Source organism: Labrus mixtus, chromosome 15 (assembly GCF_963584025.1).
Source record: "Labrus mixtus chromosome 15, fLabMix1.1, whole genome shotgun sequence".
In the NCBI taxonomy this organism is placed as follows: domain Eukaryota; kingdom Metazoa; phylum Chordata; class Actinopteri; order Labriformes; family Labridae; genus Labrus; species Labrus mixtus.
In genome coordinates this window covers 19,781,577-19,808,514 of record NC_083626.1, presented here as the reverse complement: position 1 = coordinate 19,808,514, position 26,938 = coordinate 19,781,577, and positions in this window count along the sequence as shown.

Here is a 26,938-nt window from a genome sequence, read left to right as displayed (position 1 = left end):
TGTCCTTTTCTATCGGAAAGGTATCCTTAAATGACTTCTTTCCCTGATTACGGACTCTATCCACTATCCTATCCCTACAATAAAGGCACAAAAAGCCCAAACAACAAATCTTTAAAAAACCTTCAAGGGGGGTATATCTCCTAATATAATGGTAGGGGAAACACTGAGTACTATTCCATTTACACACATCCATTGGTTGTGCAGCAAGAGCAATTTGGGGTTCATTGTCCAGAGTCACTTCGACGTGTCACTATGGGTGCTAGGGATCTGACCTCCAACCTCCCATTTAAGAGACAAACAGCTCTATCAATGATCCACAGCCTTACCTTACTGTTCTGTCTAAAATATGTGAAGTCAAATTGGGTTTACAATATTTTTTAGATGTTCTTGAACTACCTATAATACTCTGTTTCAGCTGTTATACACTGAATAGACACTTTAACCCTTTGATCAGCCATTGCTTCTGCTCCTTGACATCCAGTGCTCATTGAAAATAAAGACTACTAAATGCTTGGCTGCAGAAGAAACAGTTTCCCTTGGCTAAACTGTTTAATAGAAGCAATGCTGGTGGTTTGTTATTTTGAGTAAAACATGTACATCTTGAACATTACCACCAATAATTACACCTTCCTGCATGGCACACTTGAAGCACACAGCAACAGATGGTGGCTCTCGGTAAAACAGCCAGCTAACAACTCTTCAGCACGTCCAATTACAATGTTGGCCAACCAGAGGAACTGGGAGACTTGCAATGACATGATTCATTTTACCTCTGTTTTTGTAGCACAATCTCCATTTCTACAGTAATAACAACATGGTCAAAAAAAGGGTGCATTTCATCTAAATGTGATGTCTGATGCCAGTCACTGATTCATTTTAATATTTTTTTTTAAATTTTAATAACTTTTAAAAGTTTTTCTTGCTCAGCTGTATTGACAGAGCTCAACTGAAGTATTTCTGAAGATGTTCCTTAATAAAGGTCTTCCTGTAAGGGGACTGAATAATGCCTGTAAAATGAGCTAATTAAGGGCATGTAATATAAAACAGTTAGAGGAAGTGTTGAGTCTGCTTTAACGAGAGAATAGTAGCAAAAACAGATAATTCACAGATGATCATTTTTAAAAACTAAAATATGAAGAAAATCCTATAAAATACTGGAAAAAATAAACCAAATCTTCCTTTTTCCACTTAAAACGTTTTAACAAAAGTGTATCCCAAAAGTGTATCCCCAAATACAATATAACAAGGAATGTTTGAATAAAAGTATTTGAATTTATGATGTAGCTATGATTAATACATGCTTACAAGCCTGTCAAAACTCTTTACCCTTCAACAATGAATCCTGCTGTTGTACTTAAGCCTTTCCACTTTCATGGCTGCATAAGACGCCAGATCTAAACCACACAGTCCTGTATCATGTAACTTGTCTGGATATCAAGCTAACAATTTAGAACCCATATCTGGGGTGTATTCTGAATGCATCAATTACAGTATACTTTCATAGGTTCTTGAAAAGTAAGAAGAGGGTAGAGAGCCACTGATCCTTAAACTTTCCACTGACAACAAAACTCAAATTACAACCGCAGTGGTTTCAAACAATAAAAAACATTAAATGTATCATTTAATTTTTTTTTTTTTAAATTCAGTAAACTCAAATTTGCATCTAATGTGCCTTAATACTCTGCTTTGTACCAAAACTGACTGAACCAATGTGTGAGAGAATTCTGATTTCAGTCCAACAGAATTTACATAATCAAAACCAGCACAGAGGCATTTACACTCTGAAGTGGAACTTAAAAAACTCAAGTGAGCACAGAGGAAACCAAGCTAAAAACCAACACTGTACAAATATTTTCTCCCTTTTTTTGCCTGTGGCTTAATGCAGCGTGCTCAAAGAGACAAACACAATAAAACAAACTTGACGCCACAGTGTATTAGTGGGATCCAGCAAATATTCTGTGGTGAAAGACAAATCTCTCAAAACATGGAGAAAAATGGATTTCTGATTGATCATCAAAAATAATAATCTCCAACATAATCGATGCCCTGCAGTGACTAGCAGAAAATGGGTTGTGCACATAATGTAAACTTGTTGCATAACTGCATTTTTAAATGGTCTTGACTGTAGTTATATTATTATGTTTCGTGTTACTTTGACTGTTATTTGTGCTCACAGATGTTTGGTTCCTTGAACAATCTTTTAGGGAAGTGGATCTGCTGACTTTAGCAGATTTAGCAGAAACCACCGTGTTTATCTATAACCACAGTGTTGTGTCTTGCTCCTGTGAAATGTACTCTGACATGCTTACTTAACCTCAAAGGCAACAACATGCAAAGGAACAAGCTAGAATAAAAGCTCCTTGTTATCTACAACCATGTCTTGTCTCATTCAACAGCATTTTTGCACTGTTTTTGGTCAAAAGATCAACATATCAGTTTAAACACTATTTTCATTAGCCTCACTTTAGGATTTAAAATTCCAGCAGGTGGGAATATGACTAAAGTTTTATACAAGCAACTGTACACCATACACTCACGCAGACATCTCTGTATCCTCTTGTGTAATAAGAAAGGGCAATCGATACTGTCACACCGAAAAATCAGAACAAAGAAAGAGACCAAAGTGAAATTGACAGACAGGTGGGGAGTAACAGGTTTAAAGTTAATTTGTGCTCCCTCTCTCCATCTTTTCATATTGTCTCTGCTAGAGTCTCCTTCCCTTCATTTCACCCCCCCTCTTTCTATTTTTTTTTCTCTGTATCTACTTGCACACCTTCCTGGTAGAGGTCATTTAAAAGACAAGGTTTGGCCCAATCAAACTGAAGTTGTATAGCCCTAGTTGTGGCTGCCTGATTGAGAGTGACATTGACACGATTACGACAGACAAACTAGATTAAGAACGACGTGGCACTCCCTCCCTTTCTCCGTCTACCCTCTGTTCCTCTCTATCTACCCTGCACTCCATCCTTTATTCATCTTTGCTCTTGTAGTCTCTGAGTACAGTGTTGTATTTCACACTGACTTTGCCCTCTATCGGCACTAAAATGTGTCTTGACTTATTTCCATGTGTCTCCAAAATGAAAACTTTCCAATACTTCCAGCAAATAAGAATGCTTCCACTTCAAGTTTTTGTTATGCTTGTGTAAAAGGACTGAGCCTTTGGTCAGTGGATGGTGTTTGTTCTGCTTTTGTTGTTATGATCTTGTTTTCCCAATTAACCTACAGTTGCAGTGTTTTTGGTTCCAACTTCACAAGACCAGAATCCAGGATCCGTTGGACACTGCTTGTACTTTGCAGTGGGCCTTAAAGCAGCCACGTATCTCTTCAGTTTTTCTCACCTCACTGTGATGACAGCAAGTTGTAGAACCTGCACTGCGCCCACGTCTTCATCTCTGTCGTACTCCCTCTCCAGAATGTGTCCAAAAGTCTCTGGATGTTGTTACGCCTTGTGGATAGAATTGGAAATCTGCTTATTCTCTGGTATCTACCCTTTTGGGGTGGTACCAACAAATTCAGTACTCGATGTCAGGGCTTCTTCCATTCAGGCTTCAACATCTAAACACTGAAGACACAGTGTGCAGTGATGGCTCCTTTCTCCATCTTTCCGGCTTGACTTTACTGACAGGTCGACATGCTGTGGACAATTTGCTGGAAAACAAAGGTTTCTGTCATTAACTTTAAGTTTACCTCATCAACCTTTTATTCGTTCCATTATGAATCTTTCACTTGGAGATTTTGATAGCAATGTGCGAGTGGTTCCTCCCCTTCCTTGGCTTGAGTTGGAGAGTGGACATAATCCCAGTTTAGCAGAACTGACTTCTGGGAAAGGCTGACACAGGATGTGACTACCTATTTGAGGGCCTAGGAATGACGTGCTGGCAGTGGTACCTCTCCTTCACATCCTCTCTCTAAACATGGTATATGTATGAAAATATTTCTGAATCAAACATTTTTGCCTCTCAAACGGTTGTTGTCCCCTTGTTGACCACACCATTGGAACTATCACCTTTTGGTGGTTGAGGAAAACCAAATTACTGTTGCTGACATAATCTTTCTACCTGTACTGCCTTAATGATCTGGTGTGTGGTTTAAATATCTTGGAGATTGTAGGACAATTTCAGTGTTGAGCAGAAACTGACTGACAGTTACATGGTCATGGGGAAAAAATCTTCTGTAACCCCAACCTGTCAGGCGGCTGGCCTGATGCTCAGAGATGTACCTAATGGGGCTTCTCTAGCAATTCCTTTGGCTGCGTTGTTTAATTCTCCATCACACGTCAGTCCATTGTGGAGTTGAAAGTCAAGCTTACTGATCAATAATTTGTGGTAAAACCAATTTTACTGGCAGATAGATGAATCCTTTCACTTGTATTGTCTAAAAAAAATCACTGGTTTCAGTTTTTAAAATTTGTGAATTGGCTTTTTTGTGTTTCAAAATCCGTGCAAGGAAACTGAAACTCTTTGTTTTGCACTGTTTTGTTTATGAAATAAGTCATTTAAAATACTCATAGCAGTCACTGGGAACTTAAAATGGCAATTTCTCACTATTCGTTTACCATTTATAGATCAAATGATAGAAAAAATAGGCAGATTAATAGAATAAAGAGAGTAATGAGTATCAGTCCTATCTATGCTCAGACATCACATTTCATGTTTTACATTTACAGCTTGTATTGATCTATTTAAAGTCTGTATTTATTGTTTGTATACCTTTTTTAATAATGTGTTTGAAATCATGTATATTTTGCATCTGATTTCAGCCCCACGCTGTGTGTTTGTCTTTGTCTGAGCCTTTTCACTGTGTGTGGGCATCTGGGGGGGTGTGTGTGTGTGTTTGAGCTTGAATTCTGCTATGAGTGGCAAAAGACAATTGCTTGGTCTGATCTAATAAGGGTTCATCTCATTTCTGAGCTTTCTCCTCACCTCCTCTTCTAAACTTTGTTAGTATCGGTGGCCAGATTAGCTTAATGAAGTCCCGGGGAAGTCACTTTCCCTTTAAATGTATCTCCACTCCACACATCCATTCTCTAAGCCTACTACATCCTGCACATTCTGCCTCCCAGGACAGAGTCGTGTCACTAGGGGAAAAAGAAAAGAGGCAATTACTTTCTTCTGGGCTTCTTAAAAACAACTACCTATACAAGTTCTCATATGCATTCGATCAACTAAATCTATCCCATATAATATGTCTTTGAATGTAACACAGCTATGTTGAGTGACATTGATCCCCTGGTGATTGACCTATGATCTTTGGCTCTTCTAGCTGGCCCTCGGGGACCAAACCAATATGTGCCATCAGCCTCACCCAATCTAATCACTGTTGCACATAATACCACTGAGTGCTATTAACTTACCATTGGGTTATGGAGTAGAAAACACACAAACACAGTATTGTACTAACATGAGGTAAATATAAACACTGCAAGGCTGCAGTTAAGCAGACATCTATTCTGTTTTAGAGGCAAAAGGAAAGACAGATATATGGTGACACCATAGTAATTATAAAGGTACACTTTCCTTGGGGGTGACCACCTTGATCATACATCAGGATCTCTCAGCAAAACATAACTCCAAAAGAGCTTTCATTGATTTGTCATAAGAAGAAAGCAAGAGAACTCAAGTGTAGGTGTCAACAACATAATTCCCTTCATTCATTTGTCCATCCTAAACACCCAATGTGTGTTTTTATAGCCTAATTCTGGGTTGGTAATTTTTCTCAATGTTCTGAAGTGTCTCCATTAGTGGTTGCGTCAATGGAGTGGTTTTAGTTCCCCTCGAGGGATGGAGTGGAGGACCCCATTCTGTATCTCCTCAGTGATCCATCTGCAACTGGTCAATACAGAATGATTGACCATGAGTATGTTGTGCAGAGCTGCTTCTTTATGTATTGAGAGACACAATAAGACTCTATCCTGCAAGAGGGGTTCATGATTTTATTTTTTTTTGCCTTAGAGAGTAGTACATCCTTGTGTGGGTTCCTGGTTGTGTGAGTGTGGTGTGTGGTGTGTGTTGTGTGTGTGTGTAGTGCCAAGGTCTCTTTCATCCCAGTCTGTCCCTGGGGACAGGAGTCATAGTGGGCATGCACCCTACTCCAGACCTTCTTTGATAATCTTCCCTAATTGGTCTGAGTCGCAGTCTCATGAGAAAGCTAATTAGAACAAGGTGTTGAAGGGGAAAATAACAAAATAATTGTGGTTGTGTGCGTGTACAGTTATGCATATATGAGTGTGTGTGTGTGTGTGTGTGTGTGTGGGCACTGGTGCCAATATTTGTGTGCATTTATGTGAGACCATGTTTCAGTGTCATATTTGTTTACAAAAACATGACTTGCCAACGGATGGCGAGTGAGTCATCATGTGTTGATATGTTGATATCAGAAATCTTTTTCAGCCCTGTTTTTAATTTACACAGCATTGTTTTTGTTGGTGTGTGATGCATTTCCATACATGAAATAGACGTGTGAATATATGATTGTATGTGGGTGTGTGCATTCAAGCAGATTTACTGCAGCTTTGTGTTAACATTGATCTAAATTGTTTTTGTTTTTTTTGCAGTTTTCTGCTTGAAACAAGAGTGTACCCGTCCAAACCTGAGGTAAATCTTTCGTGTTTTAGCTCTTGACTTTTCCAACCATTTCACCTCATTGCTGTGTCTTCTTAGTTTCCTCTTTCTGATAATGACTTTTGTTTTCTCCTGTTGTTTAAAGTTTGTTCCTTATTGGGATCTCTGTGCCCCACATTCTGTTCTCTTATATTAGTTTTTTCTTTTTTTCAGCTGCCCACAGAAAAAAAAAAGAGAAAAAAACAGGGTTGTTTGGATCGACTGGCGAGTCAGAGATTTAAAAAAATCAAGATAGGGGGAGGGAGAGTCAGAGTATAGAGGGAGATAATAGAGAGTTGGAGCATTTGAGTGAAGCACGTTGGCGCTGCACCTTTTTGTCATGACAGCCTGTTCAATTTGTTCTCTTCTTCTTCTACTTCTTCCCCTCCTTCATTTCCTTTTTCCATCACTGGCCATCTCCATTTACTTATTGAGCTGTTCTGCCATTGATCTGTCCATCGACTGGCCCTCTGATCCATCCTCCATCTGTCTACCACTGACAGACTTTTAATTGATGAGAGAGCAGGTCAAATTAAGCAATTAGGCCAAGTGGCGGAAAAAGAGACAGAGCGGCATGTCTTTTTCAGGTAGACAGGGGGCGAGGGTAGATGGTAGGAGATGAGGAGGAGGAGGGGTGTGAGAGTGGGGGAAAAAAAGAAGGAAGAGTGAGAGGGAGGGAGTGAGGATGTTGTGAAGGATAATGAATGCGGGCGGCATAGGCAGATGCGGAATGTTTACGCTTTTTCATTTTGGAATTTGAATGAATTTTTCATAGCTATTCATAAAAAATCCATCAATATTTCACCTGGGGAGAGTGAAGGAGAAAGAGAGGGAGAGGGGAGAGAAAAAAGGGACCCTTACGGAATGAGTTGTCATGAAAGTCCATTGAAGCAAACAGAGTCGCTGTAGAAGAAGAAGAAGAAAAAGAGGGAAGGAGGAGGGATGGAGGGATGTTTATGCCGAGGACACAAACACCTAGATAGGGGAAGCGGTGCGGGAGGAGAGGGTAGTGAGAGGAAGGGGTGGGAGGGGGGGCGTACAACTTAAATGTCTGGGTGAGAATGAGAACGACGGCTGGTGTGGTATCTGTCGGAAGGTGTGTGCGCATGTGTTTGTGTGTGTGTGTGTGTGTGTGTGTGTGTGGTATAGTCTGAGACAAAGCCATATCAACCCCCCCCCCCCTCTAACAGTAACAGCAGGAGTGGGGTTGTGTTAATTTTCACTTTGTCAAACCCCATTATGTGAGAAGAACGTCTGATCCTTCCCATTACCATACAGCGGGTCCAGACACCTGCGATGGGATTTCTGGTGACTTATTGCTTTCTTCCTGGGGAGAAGAACTGGTAGTCTTGGATGCATAGTTTAGAATCAACCAGTGGCCTTCCTTCTCCCGCACGCTTTTTGCTGTAAAATGTAGTTTATAACAGACAAATAAAGGCTGATGACAATTACAATTAGAAAGTAGTCCTTGTTTTTAAATTCTATCCTTTTTAGCAGTTTTAAGTTTATAGGACTGTTAAGCCTGGCCCACACTAAAAGATTTTAAAAATCTTAACACATTCTGTGACGACATGTAATCATGGATCTTACCGTTTTGTTCCTATAGTGAGTGGAGAGCAATGATGAACAAAACAGCAAACCATATAATAACAGATTCCATCAGCCAGAGTCCTGACTCTTAAAAACTGGAAATCTCGCAAAGTCTCCCGCAGTCAAACGCAACTCTAGGGTAAACAAATATGGCGGACGATGATGAGAAGAGAGAGTTAGTTTTTTTCCGACTTTACAGGAGTCATATTGGCTGAGGTGGATGTTTCAGTTGATCCATGACAACACTCCCTTCCAGTATGGCTCCTGCTACTGGTGGACTCTGATCAGGTACAAAGATGATGGAGGTGTTCCTTCACCTGTGTGATTCCTTTGGAAGGTTTAGTTTGTGGTGCGTTGAATTGTATTGCTTTATACTTGGAAGTGTTTCTTTCAGTTGATTCAACACTATTCTGAAACATTTGAAATTAAACCCCAACAATAAAACCTTTATTCAGCCCAGAATTATAGTTGTGCAGCTGTTTAGACTCCATTAATTTTAACTGCATAGTAAAGTGTTAACTGAGTGTATATCCATGCTGGGAGGTAAGTACAGAAATGTAGTATTCAGCTCTGATCCACTGGAAAGGTCACAGACCAGTGATCAGTGCTTGACCCCCGCAGCCTCTTGTTGAACTCTGTCCTCACCAGACTGTACTATTAATTCCACTTCAGGGAGGAGGTTATGTGGGATGTCATCTGCATGTATTTATGCCAGTAGGCGAGTCAGTCATCTGTCTACAGGTAGTCAATTAAATATCTAATTAAGTGGGGAGGAGTTTGAATAATGTAGAGGTATCGACTGGCCTGGTGGTGGTGAGGGAGGGAGGGATGATGGCTCAGTGTAAATCAGAGCTGCTGCAGAAGGAAAGGTGATATGAACCAGTGACTGTTTGTCATACAGTAGAAGGACGTGGTAGTGTAAGAAAGGACTTATTTTTCCAGCCATACATTTAACCCATGTTCATGTTTATTCCAAAGATTTTTGGATTAAAAATTGTTGAAATAAATCCAGATTAGTTTTTATTTGTTGCTTTCATGCAAATGATTTATGTACAGTTTATATGTCAAGATAAAAAACTAAAACCGGTCTACATTGTAACTTTGAAGCAGTTATCTTAGGTAAGGATAAGTAGACGTGATACATTTTGTCAGGTCAACTATAAGGTTGTAGGTATGCCTGTAGTTTGGTTCCATTTGCTCAGACCCAAAATCTAAAAAAAAAATAATCTACATTATTTGTAAGTCTTTAAAGAGTTCCACTGGCTTTTAAAAAAAAACATGTAGAAGGAAAAAAGAAGAAGTCTGAGACGTAAATCATAAATTGGACAATTTTGGTGACCTGTCAACCTGCATCATCAGCACTGCAACAAAGACACGCTGCACTTAATTGTGCGAGGTTAAGTAGGTACTCTGCATCTGCAAACAATCAATTAACATGTCAGCGGTCTCATCAACCTACAAGGCTGTCAGCAAATAACATGGCTAGAAAATACCGCACTCAACTGCAAGCGTATTTATGTGCAAACTCATTTGTGCTATATTACCGCTGTCAAATGCGTATTCTGCTCTCTTGTGATTGCCTTTATCTACCTAAACTGACCCATTGTACTTGATCCCTGTCCTTATTTCAGTTACATTCATGTTGTACATGAGGCGCTGGCAGCCTTTACAAAATGATCAGAAACCCCTTTATTTTTCATGAGCACTTGTGCTTGTATGAGAATGTGTGTTTGCCCATTACTGGCAGTGTAAGCCTGCACAAACATTCAATATTTATACAAAACCTGTACAAATACAGGTGGATTACAGTTGTTAAAGAGTCTTAATTAAATCTACATAATATCTCATTACACCTCTACCTCTCTGTTTCTCTTGGTTCAGGAGAAATGTTCTGTTTTTTTTTTTAAAGCACATGGTGACAGCTGTTTCTGCTAACCTTTACACCTAACCCTGCGTTATGTACTGTAACTTTAATTAGTTACGTGTAAAACAACAAAACAGCCACAACAATGCAAACATGTTGCCCTGAACAGGTGCTATTAAACATCATCTTTGTGGGGGGTTTGTGTAAGTTGGCGGTGCTATTTTTGTATGTGTGCGCTGGGCTCAGTGCCAGCGTGATCGCTTGATTTGCTATATAGTGACCATGGCCGCAGATATGTCTCTGTTTATGTAGCGTCACAGTGGTTTAAAGGCAGCTATGCTGTTGTAATGGCAGTGAAACCACAGATGGATACAGATTCAAGCTGAGATAAAAGATGATATGAGATGATTGCCCTCTGCAGTCACACAGAAAGACAACAGTGTTCCATGCGGGTCCATGGTTTCATGGAGGCTTCTCTGTAAAGTTAGTGCTTTCTAAGAAATTTTGCCCATGGAAAATGAATAGATAGGAATCAACATGGAGCAGCACATAACCAGCTGACCCAACCCTAGAGAGGGTTTCAACGCCCTCATCGTGTTCAGCCTCACACCACAGATTGAGTGAATTCAAGGCTAGGATTTAAGTATTGGACCTTTTTTTTTTTATAAAACAAAATATAACTAATGTACCATATTTATACAGCTCAGACTGATTGCATTTCTCTCATATACTTTTCTTTTTGCTGTACTGTTTATGAAGGTTTATAACGAGAATAGAATAGTCAGTCCATATTTCTCATTCAACAGATTTGCAAGGTTACACTCAATACTCACGAAAGGTACAATAATACCAATAATGGCCCAAGATAACGATAATATCAAAATATATTGAGTATGCACTCATTGGCAACTTCCTCTTTGGCCAAATTTCTTCTGTCACCCTCATTCGTTTCATAAGCACCATTTTTTAGCGTGCTTTTTAAAAATGAAATATTGATATTTGCCACCAAGGATTCAGTGGTTGTATCACACAAGTGAGGATGACAATATATTGCTTGATCAATGTTTTGTCCGACCCATAATGATAATACACCAAAACAGCTATTGCGAGCACGGGCTAAATTTACCATCTGTGACACAACTTGTGAAAAGAATCATGCAAACACTTCTTTTCCATGTAAATGAGTATTTGTCCAAATGTAATTATCTTATTATTTAAGGGAAAGCTTACTTATATTATATATGTACTCATATTATTTATGAGTACATATTTGTCAGTAAACCTAACCTCTTGAGATGGTAAAAACATCAAATCCATCAGACTGGGATAATTTACTGGTGCACACAACGTGGAAATAAAAACCCTGTTTGTTCAAAGTGTTTTGTTCATGTGTGCTTTGTGTTTTGGGGCAGACAGTCTGACTGATGGGCATATGGTGAACACGGTACTGTGGCACAGCTGACTGCCTCTGACATGACACATAGGATGAGGCCCGGGGGAGGTGAGTGGAGAGTCCCTCATTCCTCGCAGCGTGTTTATAGTCTCCAGGTTTGTTTTTTGTTTTTTAGTTTGGTCTCTCTTTTCTATTAGAGTTGATCAGGCTCAATGAATCACCATTATTCCTCGTCTGCCTCTCCTTCTTCGCTGTATTTCGTCTGCTTCCCCCTTATTTTACCCTAAACCCTCATTTTGCCCCTCAACCCCCCACCAGCTCCCTCCAGATGTGTTAATCAGTACTCCCTGTTAACACATGATTCACCCCATATGTTTTCTACAGCACACGGCCTCCACTTGGGAGCTGAGATTCTGAGTGTGTTCACATGAGTGAGTGCAACTTTGATGTGTCTTCTTTCTCATTTTCTCTCTGTCTCTCTCTCTCTCTCTCTCTCTCTCTCTCTCTCTCTCTCCTTCTCTCTCTTCTTGTGCGTGTGCACACGTGTGTGCACTTGGAAATCCACCAGGCTTGCCCAGGCTTTCTCCAAAGGGCTGCTGCTGTCGGCTCAAATCAGCCTCCTCTCCCCATGAGTGAGCACACTAATCCATTTGTGTATCTGAGTACATGTTGTGTGTGCGTGTGTGCGTGTATATGTAAGCATGCTAATCCAGGGGAGGGCCCTGCCTAACACCCCATGAAAACACTCTATTCACCAGCAATTAGAGGCAGGGGCCCTGGGCCCTGCACTACACTTCCACTGGGAGAGAGGGAGACAAAGGAGGGGAGGAGAGAAGGGAGGAGAGAAGGAAGATATGAGGCTACCACAGGGATAAGAGGAGGGGCACAGCTCTTAATGTTTGTGTCTTTGCCATGAGGGACTGGAGGAACAGGCGGAATATATTTAGGAGTGGAAAGGGACAAATTTCCTTCCCAGATTGTCCTCGAGCCAAATACACGTCTGTCAACAAGACAGAAACAGAGGAGCTGACCAACAAATAACTCTTCTTTTTTTTCTGGTGAACCATTATTAATGGATAATTGATAACTATCATGAATCCAGACTGATGTTTATCCACTGGCAGAGATTACAGAGACACAGAGTTGGATAGAGTCACAGTTATGAGTTAACAGTCTGGAGATGATCTCTGTGGAACACAACATCTTTCTTCCATTAGAGTCCGCTGAGAGACACGATTCATCTCTGCCTCACTGTCTGTCTGTGTTGTTTTTTCTGTTTTCTGTTCTTTCTGTCTTTGTGTGTCGATGTGTGTGTTTGTATTGTTCAAGTTGTTGTTGCCCATGTTACCCGCCGTGAGCATCCATGCACTCAACACTCAATGTACCGCAAGGAAAACACCACCACTGGGCACCAAACAACCACAAAAACAATAGCACTTAAAATGCATGTTTTGCTAGCACTCTGTGAAATCATATCAGGGTAAAACATTTAAACTCCTCATGGAAAAGGAAACAGCCAGCTGATGTGTTGGGACCTTGTCGTTTTAAATTATGCCACAATCAAACCAAGCTTATTCATACACAATAAATCAATCAGGCTGTGTGATTAATTAAGTCTCTCTTATTACCTTCATTTGTACTTAATGTACAGTTTCATTGACTCTTTTTATTTTATGGCTTGTGTCTTACCTAATGTCCTACACGAATGAGTAAAATGTCAAAGATGTTGTCAGAATGACAAAAGCGAGAGTAAAAAGAGCAAATACACTTGGTGCTGTGAACCTGTTATTCCTTACTACTTAAAACATCCAAGAGAAATGGAAGAATGTTCCAAAAATAGAAATCCTTACAGTTTTTTTTTCACAAGTAGTTTCAAAAAGATAATTTACGTGTTGATATAAATCCAAGCAACAAAATAATTTCTAGATAAACCGATTCTCTAATATTGGACCAATGTTCTCGTAACTTTAAGTTTCCATGTTCACACCCTGTTTTACTGATGGGATGTTGAGGGATAAAATGCTGCCAAATGAATGACATTTTGCTACGTCTGACTCATTTTACATCCTCTGCTAGAAAATCACCGTTGTTGTTCGCTACCCTCTTCTAAAGTCACGATTAATCCATAGTTGAAGCTCAGCACAACCAGTGTGCAGGTTTGTGAACTCACCAATTATCTGATCCCACTTTTAAGACATTATGAGAGTGAAGCTGGCAAGAATGTGGCCACAGATTGAGTTGTTTATTATTACCTTTTATGAGAGGCTAATGGGAATTTTATAATTGGCTTCAGAGAGTTCAAAGCTGATTTTCTGAAAACAACCCTTTTTGTATCATTACATGATTATACAGACAAGTCATCTGGAACAAAAGGTCAAAACAATAATGCTGTTCCATCACTTATGTTTAATGTTAGCTGGGCATGCACCTGGGGCTAAAAGCATTTTTCTCTTTGCTTTGTCTAAAAAAAACTTCTATGGATGTTGGCAGAAGGGTTATATATCTGAGGGTTATTTCACTAAGGTTTTGAAAATGTTCAATTTGTTGATACAATCTCAATTATCGATAGTTTCAAGCTTAAAGCTTAAAAAAAAAAAAAAAAAAAAAAACAAAAAACTACAGATCTTCTATCATATTTTTAACCAAAAGCTGATGCAAGCAAAAGAAAGAGATCTGTACAAATGCAGGTCAACAAATTGTATTTGTTGACCTGCATTTTTTGGTAATAAAAAACAGGACATTACCCAATACTGCCTAGGACTTTGAGTTTTGTTGCTGTGGTGTGGTAACAGCTAACAGACAAATGAGTGGAGGCGCTGCAGTCTCTCCAGTTTCCTCATACAGGGGCTCTTTAGGTACTTTGGGTTTGCTGTGCCTAGTTTATCTTGTGAAGGGGTTGAATGGGTAAAAAATGATTTCAATAAAAAAAAATTGCAGCTGTCCTTTTAAAATACATTCCAAGGCACACTTTAGGATCTGTATAGAATTGAAATGCCTTTATTTTAAATGGCAAAATATGTTCAAAAATAGCCGACGCATTGCAGCCAACACAGGTCTTCATCAAGGCCATTGTCAGCGCTCAGCTGTGGCTTGCACACCTATGTTGATTTATACTCAGTAGTTAAGGAGGAGGGTCATTTGGTTTAAAACAAATGATGTGATGAATGAATCGGATATACTGTCTGATATTTACTAGAATCATATTGAAGTTTTAAAATGTGGTATCATGACAACCCTACTCTTTACGCTGTAACTCTCCTACAGGGTCTATATTGTTATTTTACTTGCTTTTTGGCCAAATAATTACACGATATCAAACTGAACTATGGATTTTCAAAATAAAAGAGAATGGATGAGTCAGCTGAATGCAGTTTATGAGTTAAGAGAGGCTAAAGGCTATAGTGTGTGAGTGAAGTGCTGTTAAAGAGGGTGAATAAAAATGATATGAAGCAGATTTGATTAGCTAGCTGTAACACACAGCACATGTTCTATATTGGTCCAGTCGTGACTGCACAATTCACCTTAAGTGCTAAAGCATGAAACAAAGATTTCTGCCAAACATACAGTACTGCTGCATGAATACGCACACTCAACGGTTTTTATTAACATGTTGTGGGCAGACACGCAACTGTCCATGCATAACTAGGGCTGCAGCGGAGCAAGTGGTGCCTTCAAATCATCGCCATGGGCCATAACCTTGAAAACTCCAGTTAAAAACATTTCCCGCAGTTCTTTATCGCTATTTATGTTGACAGCACCTTGGCTTGCTCACAACGCTCAATCTATCAAAGCCTTTCTGCCTGTTTCAAAACTGCTTCAGTGGCTCTTAGAGAAACAAAAAAGTGCCTTTAAACATGAATGAAACAGTATTGCTTTTGAACTCTCAGGTCCCTCGCAGTAGCCTCCTCCCTCCCTCTCTCTCTTTCTCTCTCCTCGACGTTTCTCCTCCCTCCTGTCTTTGCTGCCAGCTTTAATTTTTAATGCTTGTTCCTGAATAGGTTTGTAATAAAGAATAGGTACAGTAAGTAGCATAAAATATTGATTTTGTACATTTCCTTATGAATTTTTATTCAGTGGAATGATTAAATTTTTCATATTTTCTGCACTGGGGAGATTTGTGATGAATTCATCTCTGTTTATTGTGTGTGAGCACACAACTGGTGTTCCCAATTTGGGGAAATGAATAATGCAGCCGGTGTCCTGTGTGTGCGTGTGCGTGTGCGCGTGGGTGCGTGTGCGCGTGGGTGTGTGTGTGTGGGTGTGTGTGTGTGTGTGTGCGTGTGTGTGTGTGTGTGTGTTTTTGTGTTTCTCATACTGCTGGGTAAAGGTGTATCCAGCTTGCTCAGATAAGGTAAAACACAAGTAGGTATCTGGGTTTAAATATAAGGCTGGTTGATTGCAGAGTAGGATACTGTAGAAGCATACACATGTGTGCATATATGAGAGAGAGAGACAGACAGACAGTGTGTGTGTGTGTGTCTGTGTTTGTGTGTGTATGTGACGTGGTGCATGCATTTGCAAGGGGCATGAAGCAATAATTAACACAATGGTATGATTAACTATGCAGACTAGTGGCCACAGGGTCCCTAAACAGACAGAGACGGAATGAACAGATGAAATGAAAAATAGGAAATCATGTCTACTATCCGCTGCTGACTGGATCTCTCTCTCCAGTCTTCACCTCATTTTAAAGCTTTAAATCAGTTTAGTCCTTCCTGGAGGCAGCTCAGTGTCGTAACCTCCAGAACACACAAAACAGTGCTGTCTCACTTAAAATGCACCCACATGCAAATACACAGCTCAACAGTGCAGAACTAAAACATGCTGAAACAGAGCTAAGGGATGCTACACTAAGATTCAGCCACATTTTTAGAATAGCTCAGAGTTTCTCTATTAATAAATTCAAGTCTGATAAAATAAGATATAGCAAATAAAAAAAATCTTCTTTCTTTCAACCCCAAACAGCTTCATCTCGGACTTCTGATGGTGAAACTAATATCACAGAGTGACACATCTCATATATAGTCTGGACTCGATAGCAGACATCAACTTTTATTGGTTTCAGAGAGAACAGTAATTGCACAACGGTAAAAAGATCAAAAATAATCTCTTTAATGAAACGCAGGAGTTGGGGGTGGGGGCTTCATTTGTAAGTGAATTGTGAGGCGAGTGTGTTTTGAGAGGACCTTGAGCGTGAGTTTGAACGGGATCAATACACGTTTGGGAAAGCCAATTGTGATCAATGAGAATGGATTTAGCGAGAGGGAGGGAGCGTCGCAGCACAACAACGACCGAAGCTGCTGAAATAGACTTTATGAATATTAAACAGCAGGAGGGTCGATACCGGGACAGGGATGCTACAGTCAACACAGGGACACACTAGGGTGAGTTTGTGCAAGTTCTTTTTTTCCTCTTTTGTTTACAAGATGTCCAAATATCTGATTTTCAACTGTTGACTCTCTTAATAAAAAGAAATTTAAGCGGAAAAACAAAGTTAGGCATGCGCTATCCATCACCTAAAGGGTTTCTAACCTGCAGACTCACAAGCATAGTCCCCACTTAGGCCACCCCACCACCTCAAACCTACTATTGCTGACACGTGGAGTGGTGTGATGGGAGTGCGTAGTAAATAAATGAATAAGCAGACAAAGCGTGTTTACAGTTCAATGTGACCTCTCTCCTAATATCAACCAGACACTCTCTCTGCACCCCCAGCAGATGAACTTGAGGCCCGCTCAAGGGTATACTTGTATAATGATAAGCCTAGTGTGTGTGGGTGAATGAGTGACTGAGTGAATAATATACCAGCTATTAGGGAAACAAATTGGGCTGGTGTTACCTTGCTTGAGCTCAGTGTGGGGTGCTGTCACTAATATGTTCTGACATGGTCCCCCAAGACCTGGGTTGTGCATTTTTGTGTGTCATGCACACACATGATCGAGTTGCCTGCACACCTCTCTGTAGGGCTGGGTTTGAAATCTTTGTGTACTTCCTGATACTCAAGGTCTTCACTGTACTAAGATTTGTAACCTGATTTAAGACACATGGAGAATCTCCCCTTTCAACCATAGACTGTTTTTATTTGGATGTAGAATCAGTAATGACTGATAAAGACATGAGCTACGGAGACCGTTAATTGTTTTGTACCAGGCTGTGAACATGTTTCTGCTGTCAAATTGGACATTTTAACCTGGGTGTTAATTTGACTTCTGGGGCTTTTAGAGCCAGTCTCAAGTGGACACTCAAAGAACTGCAATTTTTTTTGCACTTCCGCATTGAATTCGTTCTTTCAACACCAAAGTTTGCTTTCTTTCTACTCATGCTCAATCCCAACTCGTCAAATGTGAGGCATGGTCTGTGGACCTAAGCTTATTCAGTTAGGCATCTAAATGGCTCTCAATAAATATGCTTTGTCTGCTTAAACATTCTGAATAAAGCAGTAACGTTTGTAATAATGACCAAGCTCCTGCTTCATTTTCATTAAAGAGCCCATATTATGCCCTTTTTGGGGTTTGTATATTTAATCTATGTACCTACTTTTGTACGTTCACAATAGCTAAAGTCTGAAAAAAGTGTCTGTTTTCATGTACTGCTCCTCCTTGCTCCCTCTACGCTCTGAGTCCGTCAGCTACGCTCTGCTGAGCCCCCACTGTTAGACCCCACGTGGGCCAAGTCTGCTCTGACTGGTCTGCCGATCCGCTCTGTCGTTATTGGTCAGTTGCTCAGCGCGCGTCTCGGAAATTTCAACATGAGCTGCTGGGCTTGCCACAACGAGCCAATGGACTTAGATCAGTGATCTCACACTGACAATGACGTCGCACTGACAAATTGTTATCGAGGGGGGCTAGAACCGAGCGTTACATGCGGCTAATGCTACAGCTAACAGGAGGACGTAGGAGAAGCCGAGTTTCTGCGGACTCTGAATTTTTGCACAAACATGCACAGGACACTTGGAAAACACACTAAAGAGCATATAAAACCAGAAAAAGCATAATATGGGACCTTTTAAGAACAAAAAAAGCTTCACATTTTTACGTTTTACGCCTTTGGGCATGCAGCAATCTGTCACAGGTTGGTTATGTCTGGATACACACACAAAACTGGGCTAAATTCAGCAATCAGATCTTTTCAGTAAATACACATATTGACACACAGGCCCAAAACCTGCAATAATGTCAACAAGACTCTCCAGGACCCCAACTCATGATATTTGGACCTTGCAACTTAAAGTCAGGTCAAAGATAAGAGGAATGAATTGAACCCTGATATTATTTTGAATACCTCATTTTAAGAGTAGTAACTTTTTTTTATTGACACAGATTCTTGAAAGTACTCTAGTAAGCTTTATATGTACTGCATTTCGCCTCAAAACACACACACACACACACACACACACACACACACACACACACACACACACAGACACGTCACTGTCCCGCCCCTGTGCCACTCAGTGATGAGTTAATGTTGTCAGTGTTTGCCCTGGCCTCTGCTCTGTTGGGCTCCAGTCCCAGAACAGGGAGTCCAGGGAGCTGAGACTCCACTGCCTCCCTGTAATACCTGCTGAACGCTTAGATGAACCAGCTACAGGGCATCAAGCCAACTCCTATAATCTAAGGCACTATAATTCATTAATTTGAGAAAGCACAGGGGCAACCCAGTCTGTGCATGTATGTAAGCAACCCAGAGACGATTACATCCATGTTACCCCTTATCCACACTTCTTCTTCAACTCTGAGTCTGTGTTGCTATCAGAGTCAAGGGTCAATGTTCATGTTATTTTCACAAAGGACCCACTTCAGTAAACACACATCTCAAACAGCACTACACAGATGCTGTCTATTAACTGCCACCCTACATCAGTGTGCTTGTGCGTGCATGTTTGTGTGTGTGCATGTGTGCATGCAAGCTTCCTTATTGACCTGTCAACAATGCTGCAAACACTTTTAAGCACAACAGATGTCAATGCAAACACACAATCACACACACATTACATTGATTACATTTAGCTTCTCCTCCAAGTGGTCTAGAAAGCGGGGGAGAACGGAAGACTCCCCAGGGAGCAGCAGATTCAAGGCTTTAAGAACAAAAAAAACAGCAGAGGAGAGGAAATGAATCCCTAATGTATACAGGGGAAACAACAGTTAGCAAGTTCTTTAGGCTGTATTGTCAAAACACACCATGATGTGTAAGTTTACACCTGTAATGCTGCTTCTTAATAATGTTTATAAAGATTCTGCTCTTAAGAATTCAGCTGGATGTTAAGATAAGCAAAGTGGTGTGGATACTGCATGGTTTGTGTGGTATTTTTTTTTTTTCCAGTGTGTTTATGTGTGTGTGGTGTGTGAAGTCCAAGGCCGCCTGTGCGTGGTGTGGAGATCAATGTTACCGGTCTGACTTTGAGATGGAGGAAGCTGTCAGACCTGAATTAGATGTTAAATCTTTTGGACAAAATGTATTGTGTTCAGAATTTATCATGTGCTGTTTCCAGCCCACTGATGTATGTTGTCGCATCTGTGTGTGTGTGTTTGTGTGCACAGGTGGAAGTGTATGATGCTGTAAAAGATCCAGTCAGGATGAACTGTTTCAGGGCTAAAATGGCTGTCTGGGAAAACATGATGGATTCTTGTCATGGTGTTCATTCACTGTGGTAAGTTTTTAAATCACTTTCTCTTTTGCTTTCTTTATTTTCCCCTCACTTCTTTCTCTTCTCCCCCCCCCCCCCCCCCCCCCCCCGATGCCTGTCTTTGAGTTTTCATACAGTTTCATTGCTTTCTTCTATGCATGTCTTCCTCCCAGGCAGCCATGTTTCATATATCTGTCTCCCTTCAAACTGTATATCTTGGAGCAAAGGTAGAACCCATTCATCCTTGTGGCCAAGGCTCCCCACCATCTCTCCGTCTTTATCCATCACTTTTCACCCCATCACTCCTCCTCCAGCTCTGTGCTCACGCGCCAGCATGTCTGTCTGCTGATTATGGAGCTGACTGTCTGGATAACTGCAATTTATCTACTAACTACAATACCAGCTATGTTTTCTCTGAAAGTCTTTTTCCTCTTATTCTCATTTTGTTGGATATGACAGATGATAGATATGGCTTATAGCCTACAACTCTGAAAGAATTAAAGTTTTTTGTTCTTTTGTAAAGGCGATGGTTGATCAGTGGTCAAAAATATATATCGACGTATGTGAATCAAACCAAAGTAAAACAGTGGAATAACCATTAGCATAAAATCTGGCAGTCAGTATTCACTCAGAAGCCCTAGATTTCAAGTGAGCCATGATCCTCTACTGGCAAAAGTACAGCGCATGCCTGTCATTGTTGAATACATAAAATATAGCACTGAGCCAGATATTATTTGAATAAGCTACTGGCACATGTGTCTAAAAAAAATATTCAAGTACAGTAATTGTTTTTGGGAATATGGTTCCTTGGAGAAGCTTCCTATGTTGCCAGCACAGCAATCCAGAATTTTCAATAACCGTATGTCCACATATAAAATACATACAACAAACACTATAGCCAAAACTAAACTGAGCTTTATATGCTGATACTTACAATGTCTTTAGAAAATGTTGATATATAGATAACAAAGTCTTTAAAAAAGAAAGAAATCTTGCATCTATGACATCTTAAAGATGAATCCATGTTGTTTTCGTTCTACTCTGACCAAGATGACCCGACATTGTGACATTTCTATTGTCAGTGCTCTGAAGGGCTGAATTGTGTTATAGCTGAGTTTAGTTTTTTTTTTAGTTTATTAGTTTACTTGAAAGTACAACAGTACAAAAAAACATTAGTCTCAGAAGAGATGCTTTGTACCAGATTTAGCTAACTAGCTAATTTCCATCTGTTTTTAATGAACCTCAAACCCAGTTGGTAATTTCACTTCTTTACTGTCATGTTATTAATGTATACCAGACCTGATATAGCTGCCTGGCCAGTTCTATCTTATTCCAATATACAGGCATTCCAAAGACAAGTTCTACACTTTTTATTTTATTTTAAATTTATGCTCACAATTAAACAATTAAAGTCCATCGCATGTTGTAGTGGATTTAAAAAATTCAACAACTATACAGGCATAGACAAACAGTAGGAGCCAGGGCTGGCTAAATGAATAAAGAGTTGGGCGACAGTCTTACTTTATTTAAATGTGGTAAGGTATTTCAGTGTTTAAATAACAGTCAAAAAAGTCGCCGTAAGCCAATGCACGAAGTTTGACAAAATAAGTTGACAAAATGTAGTTATGTGGTTCTAAAACTTCCAGTGATTGTGAAAAACGATGATTTAAACCAAATTTAGAGTCAACTTTAAATTCTGACAGAGAATGGTGAGTAAGAATAAGTTAGTCTTGGACACAGTCTATAAGGTCTCTTACAACGTTTGACCCTCAAAAACACCAATTGTCTGATTACGTGTTTGACTCCTCTGCATCCTTGATTATAGCTGTAAGCAGGTAAGCACTGATGCTTTAATCACGCTCATTCTGAATTGACCTTTCCATCACCACATCTTTCACCATAACACTCATGTGCACACACACACACACTCTCACATAACTGCTCCACATGCATCCTCTGGTGGTACAATACAGTACAAGCTGAGGCTTTCATTGGGCACAGTGGTCCCAGTGAGAAGTCGACCGCAGCAATTAACAGAGAGATGAAAGACACCAGGCTGCCTGCTGAATAATTAAGACCGGTTTGATGAGCAGGGAGGGGCTCGACGGGGAGGTCGGGTTTAACTGGAGGAGTCTGTCCAGCTGGGAAAAAAATATGCTGCTTTGACACCAATCAATGAATCTGTTCATGTGAGTTGATTGATTGGCTTTGTTAAAAGAAATGGAAGAGTGCTGACAGGCTTTAAAATTATGTTTCAAACCCTATTTAGTCACAGCAAACAGTACAAAATAGTTTTGATTTTGTCCTCCGCAGGGAAGGGAAGTTATCCTGTGGTGGCTGAATGCAGTCCCATATGTGGCATCTGAATTTCAACCACAGTGGTTGACCATTATGCAAACTACATAGCAGGGTCAATAAGCACATTGATCCTCCAGTTTCTGGTCAGGTAGAACATAAAGGCGAGAACAAAACACCAGTGCATGAAGGGAAGAGTTTGATTGGTAAATTTGAAAAGAGAAGGAGTTCTGCAGGCGATGCGCGATACAAGCAGGGAGATAAAGGCAGCGAGAGATCGAGGCAGACACAGCAAACAGGAACTCTCCAAGGAGTGTTTCAGCCAAATGTATTTAAATGTATTCTGCTAATTACAAAACTCTAAACACATACACGCTGATGCAAACACTGTCTGGCATTTTGTAGCAGCGTTGTACTGAGGTAAATTTATGCGCCTGCTTTACACACGGTGTGTTCCTGTGTGTGTGTGTGTGTGTGTGTGTGTGTGTGTGTGTGTGTGTGTGTGTGTGTGTGTGTGTGTGTGTGTGTGTGTGTGTGTGTGTGTGTGTGTGTGTGTGTGTGTGTGTGTGTGTGTGTGAGTGTGAGTGTTTTCATAAGTGCGTTTTGGTGTATGTGTGTGTGCGGGTGTCTGAGGAGAAGATAAAAACAGACTTACATGCGGAGGACACGATAAGGGGAGCCTTTTCTGCAAAGATTAAGTAGTATGGATTAAAGCAGAACATGCGGGTGGTTGGCTGGGCTTTCTCCCAAGTGAAGATGATTCAAGATGCTCTTACATCTCAAACAAAAACATTAACTGTAGCAATTTACTTCAAAACAACTCGCGTGTCTAAAGGAATCCTGAAAACTCTCAAAAGCAATCGCGCCACTGTAGTTTAGAATCCCCTTTATTACGCTGAGATCTTTAGGTAAAGGACACGCTGTGGGTGACAGGTAGGGGAAAAGAAAGGAAGACACAGTGACAGATAAAGCATGTATTATATTGTTTTATTCTGTTGTTAATCCAGCCAGTCAGATGAAGAGCAGCTCTCAATAGCCACTCTCTAACCACCTGCTTTTGTGACCTTTACATTGATTTATTGACCAGCGTCTGTCTGGACATTGGCTGGACAGACACTGCCCTCCACCTCCACCTCCATCTCCACCACTACTTCATGGACTTCCTCTAATTCTCTACTTCAATCATTGCAACCTGTCCAGTTAAAGCCACTGGTCTCATAGCCATTTGTCCAACCAAAGATGTAAAAGGAGACTGTTTTATGTCGTGACCAACATCCTTTTTTTTTCCATCATGGCACAACAATGGCTTCTTCTGCGCTGCTGAAATTTTTGTTTAAAACTTTGTGAAAGCCTTGAAGGCTGTATGTTGTGTAATTATAATGCATTTCATTCAAGATTTCTGGAGATTCAAACAGATGTTATATCTTGTTGTGTAAATCATTAATTACTATAGGAGTATTTTTTTCCATCTACCTCAACAATTTGGCTAAACTTTGGCAGGACTGTTCTCTGGTCTGTACACGCCCCTTTCATTGCACATTTTTTAAATAATTTATTCAAACTACAATTTTTACACAATGTCATCTTGGTAAAAAAAAAAACATGTTTGCCAAAGTGTAAGTAGATAAGTTAATAATACAGCGAGCACTGTTTCATTTAATTAAAATTTGTACCTCTACTGTTTTCATGTTTGGATCCTAAGTAAAGGCAGATGCTTGTCCATGCTGTTATGACTCAGACCAGCATTTGGCCAGAGCAAGGATGTGTAATCTGGTGAAAGATTGCAAAGAGAACTCTATTTTCTCCAGCAAGAACAGTGAGAGAAAGAGGAGAAGAGAAAGAAAGACATGTCTCTAGGGATGCATTTTAATTCACTCAATTGCCCTATATTCCCCTGCAGTTTTTGTTTTGATGATAGTGACGCTTTGCATATCTTCGCCCTCCAAGCACAGAGGATGTGCACAGGAGGGGGATCTGTGTGTGTGTGTGTGTGTGTTTCCTACCTTCCAGCATCAGGGTATTGTATTCTACTACACTGGATGGGCACAGGGAGGATGGGATTGTGACGACATTAATTAGAGACACAGTGAGAGGAAGAGAGAGAGGTTGCATGTCAGTGTTGCAGCAGGTTGAAAATGGAGTATCATGGTTTGGTTGGATGTAGTGGATCTGTACATGCTGCTTTCTTGTTTGTCTCTTATAGCTTTATCTTTTCTTCAGTATTTTTAAGCCAAGGGTTATCTGACTATTGCAAATGTTTTTTGGTAATAATGAATTAATAATAGTAAAAAAAAAAAAGGAACAATACAGTATTAGCAGACAGTGTCTGATTTCAAATGCAACGTTCAAACTGGAAAGCACATGACAAGGTGCATTGTTTTCTACACGTGTTGAATGATTTCTCCTTAAGTCCTATCAGACAAAGACAAAAGTTATGACAGGCAGTGCACAGAGGCAAAGCACAGTGTTTAAAGTGTTCTTCCTGACGCTGACATTAGTTTTATTTTTACTATTTTTCACAATTTTACCCGTTGAGTTAAAAACACAGACATTTTCTTGAATCTTTTTTTAGTCATATAGTAGCTAAACTTTCTTTGGTCAAACTTAAGCAATGCTACAAATTAACTTCACCGTGAGTGTGTTTGTTGGCAGTTGACAACTTACTGACTTACAATAATGCATTGACTTTAGAAATGTTGAATCTAACATTTTGTTCATCAAAATACGAGACAAGGCTCTGGAGACGCTGTGTGCTGTGGACACCTTGCAAATAGGCGAATACTTGATCCGGTACAGAAACAATTGTAATGCCACACTTTGACACTGTCCCTTCTATTGCCTCTTCTCTCAGTTTGGTGCCTGGTGAATCACCAAAATACCATGCAAAGGAAAGGATAAAACCTTACTTCCCCTCAAGAATATGCCATTTTAGTGGAGCCCACACAAAGTTGGACCAAGCTGATCCAACTTCAGCCGGCATACAAATTCTGCATCCAAAAATATGAATTTAGTAGAGGGGTTTGCTTCCCTGTTCAGGCTAAAATAAAGAGCACCCACTGTTCAAATGTGAGCTGAGAAGCAGTTAACTGGGGTTAAATGTTGTGGAGATATGTGTGTCTCTGAGTGCGTATGTGAAGTATTGCATCTTGGGGAGAAGAGCAGTTGAACAAAGATTTATTTTTGTTAGTTTTATGGCCTTAGTGAAACTCCAGGCCTGTCCTGGCACCCTGCCCACCCACCTTTATTCCAGATGTTACCATGGTGAAACTTATGGGTGGTATCTTGGCAACTAGACAGCGGTTTGGGAGCAGGAGACGACTGTTGTATGAGAGTGATAGATAGATTACTAGACAGAGAAAGAGAGAGAGAGACAGCGAGTTTAATAGTCTGGGCCCTTTCTGTGTTGTTCTTCTCCCTCAAGAGGCTGAGGCCTGGTGTTGATTTAAGCCCTGTCTTAATGTGATTATCACCCCAACGTTAAGGGCTCTGCTCATTCCCTCTGCTACATTGATTTCCATTTAAAACTGTAATTGAAAGGAACAAACATTGGTATTAGCTATTCTCGCTCTGCTCTTGTTCTCTTTCTTCCAGCATAGACTGCCTGGTTTTTCAGAAGTTCACAGAGGGAGAATTTGTTTGGCTGTAGTCCAGGTAAGAGGCTGCTACAAGGCTGCTTCCTGGGAGCAGAGAGGAGGAAACTGGGATTTTGCCAAAGGCTGTTAACTTCTGGGCATATGATAGACCAGGGAAACACACTGTCTCACAATGACCAGTATACAATGACTATAGGCTCGTCTTCAGACTCATGGTCTGCAATGAGAACCCCATATGGTGCGCTGTGGTTTGGCGTCTATCCAAAGCAATGTTAACTCTTTGAGACGAATACGGAGGCAAAGGAGCGGATTAACCTTTGGTGCATAGACAGGGGAAGACACGAGGGAAATAATCTACCCAGGGAAGCTGGAACTTAGTGGGAAACAAGATGTGAGGATTGAGTTGTAAACAAGAAGGAATCTCCAGCCCTTTTTGATATTGTAATTTGGAAAAGCTAACAAGATTGTGTGCTAATTATATGAAAAAGATACTCTATAAGCAGCGATATATGTCCCATACCTCTGGATGCATGAAGAGTTTTAGTCTCTTGCTTTCACCTTTAGGATGAATAACCCTCCATACCTGCACTAGAGGAGTAAAGGGAAGGAGGCAGGATGATCAGGTGGGGATTGTATGAAGAATATTTTGATGGAAAAAATGCAACACAATGAAATACATCTGGGAAAGTGAGAACAGAATCATGTTAGGGGTACAGACTTACTTCAAGGCAGAAAAGAAAGTGAGAGGAATAATCGTGGGCAGTCTTCATTGAAACAAAAAAGCAGATGAATTGGCCAATTAGTTGACACAACATAATGGACTTTCTTTTCATTGGCTAGACGGATAGATGCACTTTTATGTGATTTGCATAATTACCCTAACCATTAAAATAAATATTCACACTGGGAGAGAAACTCAGAGTTCAGAGAGAGATGAAACCTTGAGACGGATGACAATTAAGCAAAGCAAATAATTGA